General features: G+C 36.3%; 1 protein-coding gene across 1 annotated transcript in view; it reads right to left on the reverse strand.

The window, feature by feature from the left end:
* The window catches only part of LOC306875011 (uncharacterized protein), a 991,916-nt gene that overhangs the window by 574,121 nt on the left and 393,592 nt on the right, over positions 1–24,203 (reverse strand). The gene's annotated exons all lie outside the window — the stretch shown is intronic.

The following is a 24,203-nucleotide window of genomic DNA, read 5'->3' on the forward strand; positions in this document are numbered from 1 at the left end:
CCAAACTGTTTTTGTCTTATCCTGAATCACTATGGTATACCTATAATAAGTTTTTATATTCGGACTATTTTAGACTGGTTTGGGTCACTCATGCCACTGTGGAGTAGCACACTGCGTGACTCGTCACAGACATAAACAGAGAGAAGTAGCACTGGCTACAATATTCTTCCACAAGATGCATGCAGTTCTGTTTATTAACCGCTAGATTGCCAAACATTTCGGACTGCAGCTTTAAATAGACAATGACTTGGCAACCATAAAGTTGGAGCCCATAAGATAAATGTGATAAGTATGTGCCCCTGAAAAGATTTCAGTAAAAAAAGAATTGTAAAGTTTTATGTAAGATCAAGTTTCATTTGATTTGACTTGTATGAGTGCGGTAGCACTGAGATGACCTCGAGCTGTAAAAGTCTTTTCAGAACAAATTTTATACACCGTAAACATCTGTACACTTATCTTCCACCAATACATGCATACAACTATTTTCACTCATGTACATCAATAAAATACCATGCTATAAAATTTAGTTACTAATTGCTTTAAAAATGTATAACCGTAACTGTTGACATTCCCAATTGCATAATTCACCTTCTGTTGCTGGTCTTGAAAGAGAGGTAGCTGCAGATGATGGCCCTGGCTGCTCCATGTCATCTTCCAAAACTCTGTCATGATTACTGAATGATCTTAGATCAATAGAGAATATAAAATATTTACCTTACAAATAACGCTGATGCAGTTATAAACATTTTAATATTGTTAAACATTGGCCCTTGTTGTGCTATGCACCATCCAAGTCCATCTATATATCATTTAGTACTATTCATGCTTACTTTTATTGTTTGTAATGTAAGGTATTGCCTGACATAGAATTACACCTGGACTGCATAAATGTTTCACATAATACAATTTTAGTGCCAAGCATATATATCAAAGTTGTCTTTGCATAATTTTAAAAACGTATAGCCTACCTCTCCGCACACAAACTGCCATGATAAGGTAAAACTGACAATGGCAGCTCCTTTTGGCATATAGGGCACATCTGCAAGGCAAAGAAAATTAATACAAAAAGTAAAAGTTAGCAGGAAAGTAAGTCTTGGTTTAGATGCAGTAAAATGTGAGAAATAAGCATTACCGCTAGGCTATGCTTATAGTCTTCAGAAGTATCTCTGGCAGCAATATTTGTGACCTGCTCCTCTAAGTTGTCATCCTCCACAGTGACTAGATCAATTTTCTCCTGTGATTTTAAAATTATATTAACTTAGTAACATTAGTTACAGTTAATGTCCTTGTTGTGAATTTGTCTTTATGACATGTAAACATACAGTCAAGAGTGGAAAAAAACAAATTGTGTGTGTAACGTAGAAAATAACTGCATTTTGCTGCTGTGCCAATGTGGCTATACAAAACTCACAATTGAGGCAGATGTATACACAACTCACATTTGAATTTTGTTTGCACTCCTCAGCATGCAATGCCAGCATTTGCAGTGGCATGGTAGTATTACAGGTGACACAAGGCACCTTTGGCATCTTTGCAAATTCAGCTGAATTATAGGGAAGAGGCTCGGTGTCCATCTCCTCCTGAAGGGGCACCAAAAAAAGGACATTTTTACCACAGTTTGAGACAGACCGGATTTGCCGACCAGAGTAACCCTCTGTGTCCATAGAGATTAGGGTCATTCTTCTCTGGCCACTTCCTCCTGCAAAAGAATGTTTATGTAGGTAATGCATGGATCCTAATTGGAAGATAATCTTAACTGTAGTGAACTGAGCTCTTCAATCAAACTCAAAATCCCCATATTTACCAGTTGCTTTATATAACATCCAACGTCCTTGAAGAGGACGAAGTTTGGGGAACTCTTCCTCCATAAGTGTTACCATCTATAAATGGGTAATACATGAAAAGTCAAACAAGATTTCAAATGTACACCAGGTAATAAAAAGAATTGCAACATTGCATATAGCTTTTTGAATGCACAAAAACATACAAATATACCAAATCATCAGTCATATAAGCACTTACATCATCATGTTTGCAGTCCTCTGCTATGGTCACCACTTTTTTCCCTAATCCCGCTTGAGCCAGTTCCAGCTCTACAGTAGGCTTCGGGGTTAGGGTTGTGGGTGAAGGAAGAACACAAACTGTGAGGTCTGTAAATTTGATAGGCGGTGCTGCCCGAGTAAACAGCCCTTTTCCTCTCTTCGCCTCAGTTTTTGAACAAAACATGTTTGTAAACTGTCTAAGAAAATGCAAGTAAATAACAGCATTCAGAAGTATGAAGTGGCATTCACAAGTGGCATTGAGTACAGAGAATGAGTGGTATTATATTATAATTCTAAGGTTATACTGTCAAAATTGTACAAAACATGAACAATACTTTATATAATTGTTATAATTCTACCTCTTTAACGCCTGGTTGACTCTGGCAGAAGTTTCAGTGATGGTGTTCAAAGGCTGGACTGTGCTGTTGCTAGAGGGAGTAATGGCACGTGGAGTCCTGACAGGTGTTGACACAGGGGTGTTGTGTCCTGCTGACAACTCCCTAGATATGGCACTTACAAGAGCCTGAGCCATACTCTCTACACTGTTCTATAAAAAACAAAATGTATATGAATTATACATGTACTTAACAATTTAACACAGAAATATGACAAAGCATTTTAGTAAACTTTTACCCTAAGCCAAGTTTAAAACCATGTTAAGGTGTAAAACTGCTATACAGTGGTGGCCAAAATGATTAGAACACACATTTTCAGCAGCGAAAAATGGTTTGACGTCAGTTACGTCTATCTTTTGTCAATAGGAAATATCAGTTTACATTTCCAAACTTTCATTTTTCCATTAATTATAATAATCCAGTGACATTTTTGTGCTCCACACAGAGATCTGATCTGATCATCATCAGTCTGTCTGGAATGACATGAAGAAACAGAACAAACTGAGACAGACTCAATCCAGAAGAACTGTGTCTCTGCTTCAAGAGACCTCCTACAAAGCTCCTGAGAAACTCTGCTCAGGTGCACCGAGGGCAAATGCTGCTTTAAACACAAAGGATGCTCACAACAAATGTTGATTTCATTTAGTTAATAGAAGTTAATTCATCAAGAAAAACTATTTATGACATTATTTTTGACAGCATCCTCATTTTACAGCATTTTTACACAAGTGTCTAAAAATTTAACAGTACTTTGCAGGCAGCTTTCTTGAAGCGTCTTGGAGACACAGTTCTTCTGGATTTAGTCTGTCTCAGTTTGTTCTGTTTCTTCATGTCATTCCAGACAGACTGGATGATGATCAGATCTCAAAAATCTCACTGGATTATTACAGTTAATGGCTAAATTAATGTTTGGAAATGTAAACTGATATTTTCTACAGACACACTACAGCATAAGATAGAAATAACGGACTTCAAAAAAAATTTTTTGCTGCTGAAAACACTATAGTGTTCCAATCATTTTGGCCACCACTGTAGTTTTCCTCCTGATCCTACTAAGCCTATTTTCTTTCATGGGATATGTTAAAGATTCGCTGTATAAAATTCTTCATCAATTTAAATTAGGCTGCATTCCCTAAATGATAGTACTGCTGCAATCAATGACAAAAAAAAAAACAACAACAACGAGTGTTAATAAAATACGGCACCATCTTGTACTTAGGGGGCGAGTCGAGTCACGTGACATGACTACTCTATAATATTTACCATGCAAATAAAGTAACCGAAAAAGACCAAAAATAATTCATATAGTAATACATAACGAGCCAAATAAAAAAATACTCCTGATACAACTTAAAAATTAATTGTTTTTTTTTCCCCCAACTAAAGTTGAAGACTGCCACAGCTCTGTACTGCGACTGCCATCTAGTGGTAGCTGCCTGCCTTGCCTTTCAGTGAAAGCAGTTGCGTGTGGATCGTCTATGCTTAAAAACCGCGGAAAGAAAGTCTCAGAATCCAAATGAACCGAACAGGATCGACTCGAACAAGAAATCAATAAATGCATGCGTGCCATGTGATCCACACATGCACGGATTCCTTTTGCCGCGTGCAAATTATGACACTTTAATAGAAAGTAGAACATTTATACTCACAAAATTACTTTAAACGGTGCACATTAATGCAATTCTTAATTCTGCAGACACCAGTTGAAAAGCATTTGTTTCAGTGTAGTAACACACATTTGCAAATTTTTCAAATCGTGTACACGTTAACGAATTGCACTGGGCCTTGTTCGTAGGTAGTTGTGTGTGTATCGTGAAATGCTGTAAACTGCGAAAATGAAGTCTCAAAATCCAAATGAACCGACCAAGATCGACTCGAACAAGACGTCAATAAATGAACGCGTGTCACCTGATCCACAAATGCACAGATTCCTTTTTGCATGAGCAATTTATGATATATTAATGCAGAACAGACAATTTTTATTCGCAAACATGTCTGTATTTGTACAAATCGCTGCACAATCATTTAATCCCGAATTCCCCAGACTCAAATTCAAAGGCATTTGTTTGTGGTTAGTAAGATACATGCATAAAATTTATGTAGCACATGGATAATTGTGCGTGCATCCATAAATCATTTTGACTCTAAAATCATCCCATACAGAAACAGCTTTTGTTGAAAACAAGCAGCTCAAATAACTCGCTTTCCACAACTGCAACTTTTGGCATCAAAATGTTGTATTTGACCGTCTCAATAATTAAAATGACACCACCAATAGAACGGTTAAGCAAGGAGAACACTTTGTGGAAAAGTGACAAGGCTAATCATAACAGTGACGTTTCCTTACAAGTCTAAAGGAGCCGCCTCTTAAAAAGTAAATAAAATAATAATTAAACCGTATTAAGTGATTTTAAACAAAACATTTCTTATTTTGCAGAGACATTCATCTTCCTAAACAGCCTGCACTTCTAAAATGCTTGAAATATCATATTGGCGAGTATTAATAAGTCAGTATTGGTACTCTTACTTGCTCTCTTGATGAAGTTGCACTTTTTGATTTCATATTATTTGTCATTTATTGTAAGAAATATTTATGTTACATCATGATCCTAGACCAGTGTCGTAACAGATAATAATACATAAGTGTAATTATGATGATAATAAAATGAGGGTACTACAAATTATTTATAATTACATAAAATGTATTTAGTAAAACCACACACACAAAAATCAGCTGAAAGATTCAGTGCTCATAGTATCTTACCTGATCAAAGCCCTGCATCACATGGTCTGTTTGAATAATAATAAACTCAATTAAACATACAGTACTTTGATTAAATAGAAAAATCTATTTTTTAAATATTGTTTTAATGCAATAAATATCATATTTCTCTCGTTACATCAGCTGTATGTAATACTAACCTCTCATTCTAGCATGGCACCAGCGATAGTAAATCGCAGCTGCAGCAGCAACGAGCAGCAGAACAAGAGCAACAGTAACAACAGCATATATTCCTGCTAGAACAGCTGAAAACAAACAGCCATTATTATTTAGAGAGTGACTGATAATAAACAATATCTTTGTCTGATATTTACACTTTGCTACTTTGGTCATCAGCTGTATGATAGTGTTTTAACTGATAAATGACGCCATCTGCTGTTTTTGAAGAACAGCAGCTAAAACTGGGAAGTCGTGGCCTAATGGTTAGAGAGTCGGACTCGTAATCGAAAGGTTGCGGGTTCGAGTCCCCGGCCGGCAGGGATTGTAGGTGGGGGGAGTGAATGTCCAGCGCTCTCTCCACCCTCAATACCACGACTGAGGTGCCCTTGAGCAAGGCACCGAACCCCCAACTGCTCCCCGGGCGCCGCAGCATGGCTGCCCACTGCTCCGGGTGTGTGTTCACGGTGTGTGTGTGTGTGTGCATTTGTTCACTACTCACTGCTGTGTGTGTGCACTTGGATGGGTTAAACGCAGAGCACCAATTTCGAGTATGGGTCACCATACTTGACAATACGTCACGACTTTTGACTTTATACGTCACGACTTAAAACAGCATCACAACACTACAAACTAACATGAAACACCAACACATTACAACTGATTATTACACATTAAAATTAGTGGATGATAAACTCAAACTTTCATTAAAAACTGTTCATAGAAAAATGGACTTAACTAAGTGCTACTCACCAGTGACTGTAACAGTGAAGCTCTTAATGATGCTGAATCTGATCCTGTTGATCTGTAGTTTATAATCTCCAGAGTCTGTTATTCTGGTGTTTATGATGGTCAGAGATCCAGTCTGATGATCCAGCTTCAGTCTGTCTCTGAATCTCTCTTTACACTGATCATCTGTACAGATTTCACTTGGATCTTCAATGATTTCAGCGATGCGAATGTCATTAAAATACCACGCCATTGAATGATTAGGTTTTTTTATTTCACCAGATTCTAAAGTGACAGATTCTCTCTCCTTCACTGACTTTATTCTCATTTTATCTCGGTCAGTAGCAGAAACACCTGAAACACAAAACCACAGCTGATTGAAGGAACATTCTGAGACAAAAAAAAAAATAAAAATAAAAATAGAAAATACCTAACTATACAACATCAAGATTTGTGGATATGAAAGGGATTCCTTTTGCCCCATCTCAACTTTCAGCCTGAAAAAAACATTATTTCTTGATATTTTGAAAATGGTCTAAATATTTTCAGTTATCAAAAATTACAAATTTATCAGCATCAGTGTCTGACACCAGCTCTTACATATGTTGCTTAACAATGGTATAAATGTACAATAATTGCTATTAAACATAATGACTGACCATCTACAACAACACTGAAGTGCTTCATGATGCCGATTCTTTCGCTGATGATCTCTAGTTCATAAAGTCCAGAGTCTGTGGGTCTGGTGTTTGTGATGGTCAGAGATCCAGTCTGATGATCCACCTTCAGTCTGTCTGTAAATCTCTCAGTACGTTCACTGCATTGAACATCTGTACAGATCTTACTGAGATCTCCATTGATTTGAGCTATACGGATGTCATTAAAATACCATTTAAACTTTTCTTGTAGGTTTGTTTTAACATTAGTATGTAGAATGATTGAATCTCCCTCTGTCACATTTGCTGACACTTCATCTGTACCAACAACAGATGAACCTGAAGAACAAATGAACAGTTCATTACACACTAAACAAAATTATACAACAGGAAAGTCCTGTTCCTACAGATCATATATACCGTGGGAATAAAAATATATCTGGATTCATAACCTAATACATGCAAACGAACAGCAGAAAAACACTGATTTACACATTCACTCATCAGAAAAACATACATAAGTCTCATGGATGAAGTTATACTTAAAGAATTAGATCACTTCCAGAATAAAAATTTCCTGATCATTTACTCACCCCCATGTCTTTCAAGATGTTCATGTCTTTCCTTCTTCAGACGAAAATAAATTAATGTTTTTGAGAAAAACATTACAGGATTCTTCTCAATATAGTGGACTTCAATGATAGCTAATGGGTTGAAGGTCCAAATTGCAGCTTCAAAGGAATCTACACGATCCAGTCGAGGAACAAGGGTCTTATCTTGCACTAGCTAGACTTCACGCATTACATTATCACGCACACGTGACGTAGGTGAACCCATTGTTTACAAAGCGAACGTTCAAACAACTTTCAGAAATAAAAGGTATGTGATTTTTTCACCCTACCCTTGTCAGACTTTGTTTCCCTGTGTCTTGTGTTTCCACGTGCTCCCTGTGTTTCCATGCCCATATTTGGTGTTCTTCCTGTTCCTGTCTTCATTAGTTAATTAGTCCCCAGCCTTGTGTTGTTAATTATCTAGTTTAGTCTGCCCTTTAATAGCCCTGCGTTTCCCTGTGTCTGGTCTGATCGTCTTCATGTGGTATTGTCATTCAGTGTGCATTCTATGTCTCCAGTGATTCCTGAGTTTGTTCATTAAAAGCCTAAGTTTGAAAGAAGTTCCTCGCCTCCTCGTTCTCTTCTCCAGAGTGTGTGTTGTGACAACCCTACCTTTTTTAACTGAAATATACAAACAAATAACTAACCACGTGTGAACTTTCTAACGTGATTACACAATGCATGAAGACGCGCATGTGCATCGCAGAGCTAGTGCAAGATAAGCATTTGTGGTTAAAAAGCTAGTGTGGTTAAACTCTATAAAAAAAAAATATTTATTTTTTTAAGGAAATGACTGATCGTTTCTCTAGATAAGACCCTTATTCCTCAGCTGGGATCAATTGAAGCTGCACTGAAACTGCAATTTGGACCTTCAACCCGCTGGCCACCACTGAAGTCCATTATACGACGAAAAATCCTGGAATGTTTTTCTCAAAAACTTTTATTTTCGACTGAAGAAAGAAAGACCTGAACATCTTGGATGACATGGGGGTGAGTAAATTATCAGGGAGTTTTAATTCTGGAAGTAAACTAATCATTTAATGACTTCTCTGACTACTTGTGGATCAACCTATGAGAACAAAGATGTATATATTTAATGAGCATCAACACTAAATTATACTTACTAACACTGAATATCTTCATGATGCTGATTCTGCTGTTGATGATCTGTAGTTTATAAAGTCCAGAGTCTGTATTTCTGATGTTCATGACGGTCAGAGATCCAGTCTGTTTGTCCAGCTTCAGTCTGCCTCTGAATCTCTCATCACCATCTTTACACTGAACATCTGTACAGATCTTACTCTGGTCTACACTGATTTGAGCTATTCGAATGTCATTAAAATACCATTTAATTTTTTCTTGTTGGTTTGTTTTAACACCAGTGTGTAGAATGACTGAATCTCCCTCCATCACTGACACATCTGTATCAGCATCAGACACATCTAAAGAAGAAACAAACAGTTCCTTATGAGCAAAAAAAAACTAAATTATACAACAGCAAAATGCAATGAAAAGTTGTTTTCAGATCATAAAGACTGTGGGAAGAGAAATATGTATAAGTTTATAATGTAAACAGGTGTGTGCGATATGCATCATCTACGATAATATTGTGATGTGAGGTATGCGAGCTGACATTATAGAGTCAAAAAAACATTGCCTATTTCGAATGCAGTTATAATGCCTCAGAATTTCAAGATATCCGTCACAAATCCGGTTTATGAACTTCTGTTCACTCACCACCAGAGGTCACCCGCTCACCACATGGACTCTTGCACTACACTAATTGTTGCACTTCACCCCCGGACTACAGTGCCTATCATCCATTGCACTGATGACACACACACAGCTGATTGCACTGATTACACAGCTGATTCCCATCAGACATGCTACTTAAGCCAGACTTCCTCATTCAGATGGCCGAGTATTGTCTAGCGTATATCACTCTTCTAGAAATAGCTATACTACGGAGCCATTCCACATTTCCATTTCTAGTCATTTCGTGTTGCCTTGTTGTTTGTTTCCTGATCTTCTGCCGTGTATCTTGGATTAACCCTTTGCCTGCTGTTTCAGACTCTGTTTGCACCTCATCTGGACTATAGCTCATGCTTCTGGATTTCCCCTGTTGTCAAGCCCTTTGGATATTGTTCGCAGATCAAAGACCCATGCTTGTCCAAGGATTACTCTTGTTCCTTGTCTGTGTTATACCTGTTTGCCATTGTTTGACCCTGCCTATGTTTTTGACCACGTCTTGGACTAAAGCTTGCAAATGGATCTGCACGTCTCAAGTCTCTTTCGCCCCGTAACAATATCCAAAGGCAAAACTTGTCCCTGTAGTACCTGTAATGTCCCTGTCCCTGAGTTTTTTTTTTGTTTTTTTTAGTTAAGCACCATCAAACGATAGTGCTGTTTTCTTGAATTAGATGAATATTGAGAATATAAAATAAAATTGTCATTTGTCCCACCATATAGGAATTTAATTGGGATTTCTTATATTTAATGCTTGAAAGTTTAAGTTGTGATGATTAATTAGATCAATGTATTATCCATATAAAACCACTGGTCCAATTTATCAAACAGGATTTGTTGTTTGCAGGGATTATGTATTGATCACCTTAGCTGAATCAATAAAACATTTTAGAAGCAACTTAATGAATATGCCTAAAATATTTAGGTGTGAAAATAACTAAAGACCTATCTTAATTGTATGAGGATAATTATGATGAAATTAACCAGGACATGAAGACAGACTTTGAGAAGTGGTTCACCTGCACTATATTGGTTTCAGACAGTAAAAGGAGGGGAGATTAACCTTTTACTGTCTGTTGTATTTAATTTAATCCCTTTCCGTGGAAATCCTTCAAGAGCAATTTCTTAAATAAAATAAATTAATATTTAAAGTAATTCCAAAAATGATCAAATTAATGATGTCATTAGATGTGCATGGCTTGCTTTAAAAAACAATGACTTACCACGAACAACAACGGAGTAGGATCCTCCACCGCCACGTTTTCTTCTGGAGATCCATACATTATAAAGTCCAGAGTCTGTTGTTCTGGTGTTGATGATGGTCAGAGATCCAGTCTGATCCAGCTTCAGTCTGTCTCTGAATCTCTCATTACGATTATCACACTGAACATCTGTACAGATCTTACTGGGATCTGCAGTGATTTCAGCGATGGGAATGTTATTAAAATTCCACACAATGTCTTCTTGTTGGTTTATTCCTATAAGATATTTTAAAGTGACTGAATCTCCCTCCATCACAGTCACTGTCCCTCCATCTGTATCAACACCGGACACACCTAGAAGAAGAAGAAACAGTTCATCACGAGCCAAAACAACAACAACAACAACAACACAAAACACGTTAATGTTCATTGTTCATTTTTATCGCACCAGAAAAGAAACTGTAAAAATTAATGTAGCCTATTACAATGTTAAAGTAAAACACAGATATTAAATAAATGTGTCGAATATAAACTATGCGTCACGTTCGTATCATTGACCTGAAGAGAGATTAACATCAAAATGTCTTACCATTCGCGAGTAAATACATGAACAATGAGAGCAATTTCGAGACATTCTTCATTTTGTTTAAAATGACTACAGATTCAGTGACGTTTAAGTGCTCGGTCATCCCTGTTTCATCAGATAAAGCCTCCTATGGGCTGCAGCGTGACGTTTCGCTCTTACATCTGAATAAACACACATCCTTTTCAGTTTCTGTTTGTAGATGATGGACGAACCGAATCACAGTGATTCGAATCAGTTTCATGAAGTTTAGACTTATTTTGTGAACTGTGGAGAACTGCAAAGCTGCTATGTTTGTTTTCTCCCCCTTATAAATAATACCCTGCATCAAATGTGTTTCCACCTAATGCTTCTGTATCGTAATCATAACATCCCCAGCATTTCTCAGCCAAAAGTCAGCAATTTTATAGCTTAGATTTAATTGCCTTTGCTTTTAATTTCTGCATGTGCTAGAACAAGCTGATGAAGGCGCACCCAAAAATGAAATACATAATTTGACCACTAGAGGGATCAGCAATATTCATACAGAAAAAAGTGTGCTGTTTGCTTTGTCATCGATAGTACTGCTTATATGTGGCTTACTACTGTTCAGCACTTGTAGACCTACCACTTGAAGGAAATAATAACAATCACGATTATTCCTACTTAAAAATCACAATTTAATATCTTCAAAGAATGTAAGATAAAGGAATAGTCACTTAGCAGTCTAATATCACATTACTGCTTATTTCATAAATGCATGTGCGTATAATACAAGTAATATTATAATAGTATTAGTAATGTTGTGTCCAAACTAGGAATTCACAATTTCAAGAATCCAGCTTTTTGCGTGCTAATATTTTTTGGATATATCAAATAAACATACAATGCGCTTTTTTTTTTTTTTTTTTTACTTCTCAGAAAGACAACAGTATTTTGGCTCAACTTTAAAACAGTTTACATTTGCTGACACAAATTTAAGAAAAGGCACATGATATTTCCTCTTTTTAACAAAATAAAAGCTCTTTATATACACAGATCATTAACATTTGAACAGCTTATACTAAAATGAAACATTTGTGTTGGTGAAACTAAAACATACATGTCCAGTTCTTAATGATTTAAGCAATGGTAATACCCATATTACAGGCTAAGCCCCCAAGTGGAGGCAAATCTTCATCACACAGTGATAATATAAGGCACAGTAGACACAATTAGATGGTATAAAATCACAATAAACATGCTTCATGAAAAGGATGTTCATCTTTTATGCCCTACAGGTCACAATTTTCCTTCTCACATGAAATTCAAGACTCTGGCACCTCATAAAATAACACAAAATGACATTACAACTTCATTGTGATTCACATAAAAGTACAAATGCTACACTTGTTCACATTACAACAGAACCAGTGTTGCCAGATTGGGTGGATTCCTGCCCAGTCAGGTGGATGTGAATTTAATTGTGCGTCGAAATTGGTTTGGGTTGGTGGACAAAATTTGCGATGATTTCAGCAGTTTTCAAACTTCTACATTTTATAGGCTAATGTGATTGATGAGTGACATGTTTTTAGTGTGACAAGGGATCAGATTTTGAACTTGAATTCTGAGCTCGATATTCAAGTGATTGCTATGCCAAAGAGGCATTCATATAAGACTCCTAAACCCCAGGTTAGCATTCTTATTTGCATATGTGCGAAGTCAGTGTCATTGATTGGAAAAATGCACCATGCAACCTCTTTACATAATGGATCCATCATTGCACATCATCATATAGACATTGTGGTACTGTGCTATGCAATTTTTTTTGTTTTTATAATTGAAAAAACATGGACTACCGTTTGAATGAGTTTGATCCTTATTTCCTCATTTCCCATCATCTCTTCACTGTCCCCTTCAAGAAAAATAAAATATCAAATACTGCCATGGTGGTGTCTTTTAATGGGACGCGCCATTAGCAGCCTCAGTCTGAGTATGAGTGTTTTATAGGATTCTCCTGTAAGAAAACATAAGAGAAATGAACAGGATTGATGATTTAGTTGCACAAACACAACAATCGAAAGATTAGAATTGTGTTCTTAAGGAATTTAGGTATATTTGGTATATTACCTGAACTTGATTTTGCGCCGCCCCCCTGCCTTTGTATGTAACTGACAAACTCAGTTACATACAAAGACAACTTTGGCAAATTAGAATGAAAATACATATTTTCACATCTTGCACACACTATTATTTCCATCTTGTTCAATCAGCTGTATGTAATACTCACCTTTCTTTTGCTTAAGATAGTAAATCACACCAGCAGCTGCAGCCACGAGCAGAATAACTACAGCAGCACAAACTCCTGCTACAGCAGCTGAAGATAGACCTGAACCTGTAACGATAAAGAGAGACAGTCATTTCAGTTTTATTGATGTTTCTGACTGATATTTACATCTTTCTGTTTTGTTCATCAGTTGTGTTGTATGGATTTAACTGACAAATTATGGTTTTTGAGTTACAGGAACTAAAACGACATCAACAGGAAATATCAATGCTTACAGGAAACGTTTTGCATTTATTGGAATGTTACTCAAAACAGTCCTCAATGAAAGGGACTTTATTTAATTTGCACTGAATAACTGATTGACACTCACCAGTGACAGTAACACTGAAACTCCTAATCCTTGTAATACTAAAGCTGATTCTGATGCTGATGATCTGTACTTTATAAACTTCAGAGTCTGTGGTTCTGGTGTTCATGATGGTCAGAGATCCAGTCTGATTAACCTCCAGTCTGTCTCTGAAGCTCCCATCAGCATCCTTATGCTGAACATCTATGCAGGTCTTACTGGGATCTCCATAGATTTCAGTGATGCAGACATCATTAAAAAGCCACATGATCAAATGATTTGGGTTGTTTATTACACCAGAGACTTTTTGCTGGGAACAACAAACTACACACCATATGAAAATAATTACACACCGAAGATCACTTTATATGATGAAAAGATTTCATTTGGGCTTTCAATTAAACATTGATTAACACACAAAGGCACACAACAAATGGCAAGTAGAAGCTCAAACCTATTTGGAAAGACATAAGGGCGAGTAATTGATTATAACGAGTGTTCTTCGCTCATTTCTGTATTTATATCATCATCTGTCTGAATACTTGATTCTGATTGGCTGGAAGACTGCACATATACAGAAACACTCATGAACAAAGAAACCTGCTGTCAGCGCACTGCGACTTTCATGAATAAAATTAATTCGCTCCATGACGTCTCAACAACATGAGGGAAATGTCACCGTTTTCTTTTCTTTTTCTCATCACACTGATGACATCACTTGACTTCCTTCTTCCTATTTCCTGAAGATCTATGAAAAAAGGCCTATGATAAGTCCACTGTCTCTGTTATCAGAAATTAATTTATCTCATTATTTCATATGAAGCTTTTAGTTGAAGTCATGCTCACCACCAGATATCGTCTTCTTTTTACATTGCTTCTCACACCACACAGACTTTTACGTCACTCCGGACTACAGTTCCCATGATCCATTGCACTGATTGCGCACACACAGCTGAAGGCACTGATTACACATACACAGCTGAATCCATTCAGACATGCTTTATAAGCCTTGGAATGCCTCTTTCAGATCGCTGAGTATTGTTCTAGCGTTTAGCACTCGCCTAGTGTTAGCTGCATTACGGAGCCATTCTGTGTTTCTGTTTAGTCTCTAGAATTGTTCTGTGTTTATCACTCATCTAGTGATAGCTGCCTTACGGAGCCTAATTTCTAGTTCTAGTCTAAGTCTAGTCATTTCATGTTGCCTTATTTCCTGTTTCCTGATCTCCTGCCTGTGTATCTTGGATTAAACCTTTGCCTGCTGTTTCGGACTCTGTTTGCACCTCACTTGGACTGTTGCTCATGTATCTGGATTATCTTGTTGCCTTGCCGGATATTGTTCGCTGATCGAAGACCCTTGCTTGTCCTAGGATTATTCTTTGTCTTGCCTGTGTTGTACCTGTTTGCCATTATTGAATCCATACCTGTTACAAATTTATTGTCAGGGAATTGTAAAAAAAAAAAAAAAAAATAGAAAACAAATGGATTAAACTACTTAATTTAGACTAGAGAGTATACCATGATTGACAACGTTGTTTGATCATTTGCAGCAGCCATTTTGTAAAATGCATTTTTCATGAAAATTGTCACTGGTGTTACCTGTTAAGGGTAACACCAGTGAAGATCAGTAACACCAGTCACTACCATTTATAGATAAACCTAATTCAAATCTATTCATTCAGTTTTTTTTTTTTGCATAAAATAGCTTAATTCTACTTAATTATAGTTGAAGAATAAGGATATTTGGTCTTATGTATCTCACTTGTGATTCATTGTGTCACTGGTGTTACTGTGTTTTTTTTTTCTGTTACATTACATAAAATGTGTCACATGTAGCATGATATTAATTTTACATCCATTGAATTATGCTACACTTGATAAGATTTAAAGGATTGCATCATTACTTGTTTATAACTGTTTTTCAAATATTTTCATTGTTATAGCAAATACATTGTGCAAATGTACTAACATCATTCAATCACACTTTTAACAAACCTGATTAAAATAAATAAAACATTATCTTATTTGTTGCATCAACATTATTTTCCTGTAACTCTGACTACATGTGGTGCGGAAGAAAAAATGAGAAAAAAAAAATTATATTTCCAAAGTGGTAACATCAGTGACACAAAAAGGTACGGTCACGGTTGGTGGTTGTAGAGAAGGCGCCCACAATGACGAATAACAAAAGGTAATTTTATTTGCATCAACACACTTAGACCATTACAAACTTAAGATCCGACAAAGGACTAGGGAAAACGCAGGACTTATAAAGGGACAGAGAACAAAGGAGTAAACGAGATAATTAATCTAACACAGGTGATGATGATAACTGATTAACAAAACTAGGACACGAACTAAAACAGGAAGAACCAAAAATGGGCCAAAAGGAAACTAAACAGAAACAGATACGTTACAGGTACATGTGGTCGTTAAATAAATGCACAAAAAAATTAATTAATTAAGCTTTCATTTATGTGTATTCATAAAGTCAAAAGGTAATCTAATAATGTGGTTGAAGTTTAAATGTTAGAAAAAGAAATAAATCTTGCCATACCAAAAGTGGACGTTTCTGTCTTCAAATTGACAGTTTGTCTGTCCAAGTATTATATTATATATATATAAACTGTATATATAGCTGTTCTGTATGAAGAGGATCAACTGTCAGGTTCATTAAAGCAGGAAGAAGCCCTTCACCTACAAACTAAACACACATGCACTAAAAGCACAAGATGCATAAGATGTTTGTCCACCCAACAGATCAAACCATGTTTCTAAGGAAATCAGACCGCAGAAGGTTTCAGTTCGATGCAAAATATGAGCTGCTGTTGTCTCACCTCGACTGGCAATGCAAGATGAAAGATAGTTTAAACTGTTTTACAGTTCACAACAGCTGAATGATTATAAACTTTTTTTAAATCCACGATCTTTATTTTACTACAAAATTTTGGAAATGTATACAATATTACACTCTTTTTTTCGGCTATTAAAGCATTTAATGTCTTAATAAGAGCCAGAAGTATTTTTATATGTAACTATATAACATGCAGATCATGTGCATTTGCATTAGGAGAGTCAAACTCGTGGGAGGATTCACAGCACGTTGAGTGTTTTCAGCAGATAGCCTTATTAGATCATATAGAGAACTGGTAAAGAAAATGTTTTACATGCTTGTTTTGTTCTGTTTGTGCTGGAGACATCTGATTGGTAAGTTATAAAAGCATTTTATGCCATTTTATTTGTTTTTGTTTCAGAACATCAGCGACTGCTGCTTTTCAAATGGGGGATTTGCATTTGCTTTTCTTCTCTGATCAATTGAATCAAACGGATTGTGAATTTTTCTTTATATTCAGGCTTCCGTTCTGCATTTCTGCTGCTCTTCATTTCTGCTGCTCTTCAAACAAGAACCTTAATCTGTATTAAAAACTTTTCATTTTCTCCAGGTGGGTTTGGTTCACAGACAAATGAAAGACTGTCTGTGACTGAGGGAGATTCTGTTACTTTACAAACTCATGCTACTGAAATACATGAAGACGAAGACATACTGTGGTATTTTGGAGGCAAAAAATCTCTCGTAGCTAAAACCTACAGAGAGACTAAAACCTTCTTCACATATGATGATGTTCCTGATGGGAGATTCAGAGACAGACTGAAGCTGGAAGATCAAACTGGATCTTTGACCATCACAAACATCAAAACTGAACACGCTGGACTCTATAAACTAGAGATAAGTGGAGCAAAACTGAAATTAAAAACATTCAATGTTTCTGTCTATGGTGAGTAGAGATCATTTTCCCTGTCATTCGCATATTCTTGTTTTATTTTACTGCAACTTACACGATTAAATGATTGATGACAAACACACCCACTTACTTAGATTTATCCGTATTTGTGTATTCTCTCATGTTTTCAGCTCGTCTACCTGTTCCTGTCATCAGCAGTAACTTTTCAAACTGTTCTTCATCATCATCATCATCATCATCACAGCAGAATTGTTCATTGTTGTGTTCAGTGTTGAATGTGAGTCATGTGACTCTCTCCTGGTACAAAGGAAACAGTTTATTGTCCAGCATCAGTGTGTCTGATCTCAGCATCAGTCTCTCTCTACCACTGGAGGTGGAATATCAGGATAAAAACACCTACAGCTGTGTGCTCAACAATCCCATCAGCAACCAGACTCAACATCTGGACATCAGCAAACTCTGTCACACATGTGGAGGTGAAGCAGCGCTGATATGTGTGTGTTTTTTACTGACCTGGTCTCTGTATTTTTTCGTAGATCAGACTGATGCATTCTCTTCTTTATGATTACAGCACTGGATGAAAAGTCTACTTCACATCACATGTTGATTTCTGCTGCTTCTGCTGGATCTCTGTTGATTGTAGCTGCAGTCGGGATCTGCTGCATCTACAGGAAACACAGAAAAATTGAAGGCAAGTGTATAAGAAAGCAGTGGAAGAAATGCAGTATTGGGTTTCACAATTCCATTGAATTACACTTATATTGCTATAAGTGTGTGTATATCTATAATGACGGTGCTACAGACACATAGCACTTTAACTTGGACAGTGTTGTTAATATTAGGCCTATACATTATATAAAAGGCAAAGATGTAGTTAAATTGCAGTTTTGTTTATAATCCATTGTATTTATTAAAGGTGCTGTTGATGCTAATGTAACGGTTCAAACTCACAAAGAAGAGATTACTTACGCTAATCCGACATTCTGCAAACGAATTACAAAACAACTAGTAAGTTCATTTCATTCCTGTGCGCTGTGTGCATGAGATGTGCTTCTATGCTGATCTGACACATATTTACAAATTTTAGACCCCTGCTCTGAGAAGATCAGCGGTTCTCAATTGGTGTTTTTTTACAGACAACCACAGAGGACACTCACGTGGAGTATGCGCCAGTCTGCATGAGTTGAATCTTCAGTCTTTTCAGTCCCTTTCACTAATGAGCACCTCTGAGCATTTTTGGTTTTGGTTTGTGATTTCTTACGTTTACAAGTTGAGGACAATTTTGGGGATTGCTGAGAATCCACACAGCCATGTATCCGAACTTAGCACAAATTCTGGAAAAGTACACAAATTTACATACATGATATTGGTATAAAACACATACACACTGGAAGTGCCAGTTTGAGAATCAAAGTAAAATCTGCTATGGCAGGTTTTCTTAATTCTGGCCCTTGAGGTCCACTTTCCTGTAGAGTTTAGCTCAAACCTTGATCAAACTCACCTTCCCGTAACTTTCTAGTATTCCTGAAGACCTTGATGAGCTTGTTCAGGTATGTTTGATTAAGGTTGGAGCTGGAGAGTGGACCTCAATGGGCAGAGTAGAGAACTAAGCTAAACCCTGCAGGACAGTGGCCCTCCAGGAGCAGGATTGGACACCCCTGCCTTATTAATAGGGACTCTTGTGCATGTGGTTTATTTCAAGCAACAGATCAAATCACATGTCTGTATATATTAATAAGTGGTTGATGTGCATTTGACAGCGTATGGTAGAGGTGTGAACCTAACATGCAGGTGAAGGGCTTTTTCCATTCCTGCTAATGTGAAATTCACCATTTGCTTACTACCATGTAAAAAAAACAACAACACAGGAAATCGAACAGCAAAGACAAAATCAATTTACAATTATTTATTTCCACGCAAAGGTGGAGGAGTCACTCACAGGAACAAGTCAAATTCCCTTTATTTATATAGTGCTTTATACAATGCAGGCAGATTTATTAAACAGGAAAATAGTCTGTCGATAATTTTTTTTTTTTATTTGTTTTATTTGTCACATACACAATTATACAGAGTATAACCAGCAAGAGTATATAATGCAAGAGTATATTATCTGTGCAGTCAAGTTGACGATATTGCCAGAAATGATGTGTCCCCAACTAAGCAAGCCAGAGGCAACAATGGCAAGGAAGCAAAACTCCATCGGAGACAGAAATAGAGAAAAAACAGGCTCAGTTGGGGGGCCAGTTCTCCTCTGGCCAAACGAAACCAGAACTCAAGTATATTATAATGAGGACAAGTCAAGACTCCACTATCCTATAGGCCTCTATTTACATGCTACTTGCACAATTTCACTATTTTCACCAGTGTAATTTAGTGCATTTCAAAACTGTACAAGATAAATCAATAAGTCAATTCAGTTCAATTGTCATTCCGCCATATGTGGGGACATACAGATGAACGAAGTGTCGTGCCTCACAGGACCAGTGCTACACATGCAAACATATTTTAACAAACATGGGCATATACATAAAACATTATTCCTTTAGGTCAACATATTTTGGTAAGATATTCCTGCCTCGCAATCTTTCAACCAAGACTGAAAAGGAATATTTTTGATTTAATTGTTTTGGTTTCGGCCTTCAGCGATGCAATAGTGTCAGCTATAATGGCTCATATGCAGTTACAGCATTAAATCCCACGCATATAAAAGAAAATGATTATTGAATAGCTGTATACTACGATGCGTAACAGGGCTAGAATAATAACCAGTGTTAGTTGAGTCACTTTTTTAGAGGATGCAAAACAGGGTGCCCACCATGATGCATCATATTGCAAGTCCTCATTGTGATGCAAGCATTTCATCAGCACTTTATGACACTGTCTGAAAGCTACATAGTTGTGACAGAATTATACATACTGTAAATAAAACTCTTCCTCTGTGAAAGGGGAGTATACCAGATTACTTAATGAGGGATGTGGGATGGTCTTTGTACATTTTCTACACCGTTCTCCTGTAAGAAAACAGACTGAACATAAATTAACAGGATTGATGTTTCCGTTACAAAATACTCTTGTTTATTTTTAATTTAACCAATCTTCAGCCTGATACACTGAATCTCATTGTCATCTTCTGTACTACAGTAATGCATCTTGTCTAAATGCAGCGTCTGATGCTTTGGGATTAAAATACTCACAAACTTTCCAGGAAGAAATTGATTGTTTCTATAAAATGGCACTCCAAAATAAAACTGCATCATGTGACTTTCTGCATGTGATTTGAAACAAAATTTCTAACTTGCAGTTAAAAATCCACAGTCATATTCCCTAAACAACTTGCACATCTAACATAGCATCCCTATTTTAAATTCACTTATACTGGTGTTTTTGTAATGACTAAATGAAATCACATCACAACCACAAATTCTCACCTGTAATACCTGCAACGACCAGTAGAACACCAGCACATACTCCTGCTACAGCAAAGAAATACACAAGATAATCTGTAATACAAAGACAGTCATTATTACTAGAGACTGATGAATATAGATTTTACTGAGATCTTCAACAATAAAAAACATTAAAACTGCTCAAGGGAAAACTTGTATACTGAATGGACTGAATTATACTGACCAGTGATGGGAACACTGAAGCTATTTTGACTCACGATGCTGATAATGTGGCGCCGACGGATGCTGCTGCTCTTGGTGATGATCTCAAGATGATAGACTCCAGAGTCTGTGGTTCTGGTGTTTGTGATGGTCAGAGATCCAGTCTGATGATTCAGCTTCAGTCTGTCTCTGAATCTCACATCAGCATCTTCACATTGATCATCTGTACAGATCCTACTGGGTTCACCGTTGATTTTTGCTATGAAAGTGTCATTGAAGTACCACATCATCAAATCTTTGGGGTTTTTCATTACACCAGGATCTAAAGTGACAGATTCTCCCTCCTTCACTGACTTGGTCTGGGTTTTATTCATCTCTGCACCAGGAACATCTGAAATACAAACCAACAGCTGCTGGAGGATATTGCAGTAGATTCTTCTGTGGAAAGGCAATTTCAGAATCCAATTCATAATTGTCAGTTTTGTGCCCTAGTAGCGGGCGCACAGAACGTCTACAGCGTCTATATAATCCAGTTAATGTAAATAAGAAATAGATTAAATATGAATTATAAATATTATATTAAACAAAACATCCGCAACAACATGCCACTATAAGGAGTGCATCTTATACTCCAACAGTAAAACATTAACTGTTCAAAAACAGAATTTTACCATCCCAAAAATTATTTGACTAAGCAGAAGTAAATATAAAATTAATTTAAACAGATGCTAAAAGAAGGTCATACTGGGGAAACATCTGGATCACAACTGTACATGTAAAGAGAATAGACAGCTTTGAAACTTACTCATGTAATAATAAACCCAGTAAGCATGTCTTCAAACATGACTCACCATGGACAGTGATCCTAAAGATCTTTTCACTGATGCTTCTGCTGCTGATGATCTGTAGTTTATAATCTCCAGAGTCTGTGGTTCTGGTGTTCATGATGGTCAGAGATCCAGTCTGATGATCCAGCTCCAGTCTGTCTCTGAATCTCTCAGTGCCTTTATTACACTGAACATCTGTACAGGTTTTACTGAGATAATCACTAATTTGGGCAATGCGAGTGTCACTAAAAAACCATTTAATCTTTTCTTGCTGGTTTGTTTTAACATCAGTGTGTAGAGTGACTGAATCCCTCTCCATCACAGACACTGATTCTCCATCTGCATCAACACCAGATACATCTGAAGAAGAAAAGAACAGATCATTATAATTCACTTCTAAGAAAGCAGAATATATACAACAAACAAACAGGAAATTTTATTTTTCTGCAAATTTCTAAATCTAAATGTTTTGTTGGTAATCATCTTATACTAAATTATGAGAAATAACATCACAAATAAAGTCAAAGTTTCAGTTTCAAGACTGAACACTGCAAATAAGACAATTTTACTAAGACTACAACATCAGAGCAGGAAGATTTCCAGAGGGCACTGCAAGTGCTGAGGAGGGTACAGGAACAAAATGCCTCCATGAATTTCACGTTGTGGTAATATTTACTGCCACACATACTGTTTGTCTGTCTATGCAAGTTGTCCAGGCAGGGCAGACAGGAAGTATAATAGACTGCTGTCACTGTTTATTCTGCGACTGTATTCACGTGAATATCAAGCCCGGCATTTAGACATACGTTTTATATTAATTATCGTTTTTTCATTATTGTTGAATATCGAAATTGAAACTAAAATTAGGTTAACTGCAGTATCATCTTTTAAAAAAATAAAAAAATAAAATAAAAATAAATGCATGCCTTACCAAGCTGCAAACCCCAGACTGGGACGAAAATGAAGAGGCTCAGCACCTTTACTCTGAAAAACGAATGCAGATTCAGTGGAAACAAAAGCATTTTCTGTCCCTATGTCGACGCCTACATAAAGAGCATTATGCTAAGAGCTTGTATCCAGTTGTTACATCACCGCTGAGAAATTCAAAAACGAAACTAAAATGAACTCATCTTTGAGAGCCCCTGGTGTGGCTACGCAGCTTGCGGGAGGATCGGCTCCGCTTTGATCAATTTAGTGAAATTATGTCACTAGTGACGTTCGAAGCCTCGTTTGATTGCAGTGCTTCAAGATTTATGTGCCATGCAACAGTCTGTTGGTCGTCTAAATAGGAAAACATTGAGTGAAAGAAAGTATGGTCAATAACAAATACGCTTTTCATAAGTAATAAATTAAAGGGGGCATCTTTTAAAATATTACACAGAATTTACCCTGTTAAATAATGAATTGAACGGTTCAAACAGTATATGGAAAACTCCATATATATATTTTCTTTCAATATGTATACTCAAGATTATTTTGGGTAGATGTCTCTAACTTCATTTCTAGGATGTTTGGAACATTAACACAAATAGAAATGAATGATGTTATGTTTTTTTTTTTTTATAAGATTCAATTGATTCTAAAAGAACAATTTCTATTCTTACACAACTAATTATTTTACTTGGAAAATATCATATTCATGTAAAGAAATGGGCTCAAGCTAAGCCTAATTGTGAACATTTTATAAAAGAAATTAAACAATATGGTACTACTTTGCATAAACATAACAGAAAACAGAAACATAATAGCAAAAAAGACATATGAAGCACTATCAAAGTCTTTAATTTGGTTAATTATTATATATATATATTTTTTTCTTTCTGGCATATATGTATTTATTTATTTTTGTTTTTTCTTCTTTCTTCTCTGTATACCCTCTTTCATTTTTTTATTTTTATCTTACTGTTGTAAGATGTATATGTTTGTAATAATTTGTACATATTTGCATAATAATAAAAAAATAATAAATAAATAAAAATGATTCCAGTGCTTGGAGAAACGGTTCACTTTTGGGAGAACTGAGCAAAACTATTGTTTTTAAACTTCCACCCCACTGCCTTCTGTCCAGTCCACATTAATCACTTTCACCCTCTGTTATCCAGTCTAAATACAAATAATACATTAAAAAATATAAAACATTATGAAACAACACTTGAGCATAAAAACTTAAAAGACTGATGCTCCAGAAGGAAAAAACATGCATTAAGAGCCAGGGCATGAAAACTTTAAATTTAAGCTTAATTTGTCTTCTGGAACACATGTAAGTATATTCTGTAGCTTCTGAAGGGCTGTACTAAATGAAAGAAAATATTATATTTAGGCAAAACATAAAAAATGTACTCATCTTCATTCTGTTCAAAAGTTTTCAAAAGGCTCTTAATGCATGGCATTTTCTTCTGGAGCATCAGTGAGCGTTTGAACCTTCTGTAATAGTTGTATATGAGTTCCTCAGTTGTGCTCGGTGTGAAAAGATGGATCTCAAAATCATATAGTCATTGTTGGAAAGGGTTCAAATCCACAAAAATGCTGGAAAAC

The sequence above is a fragment of the Barbus barbus genome (genome assembly GCF_936440315.1).
Source record: "Barbus barbus genome assembly, chromosome: 9".
Taxonomy (NCBI): Eukaryota; Metazoa; Chordata; class Actinopteri; order Cypriniformes; family Cyprinidae; genus Barbus; species Barbus barbus.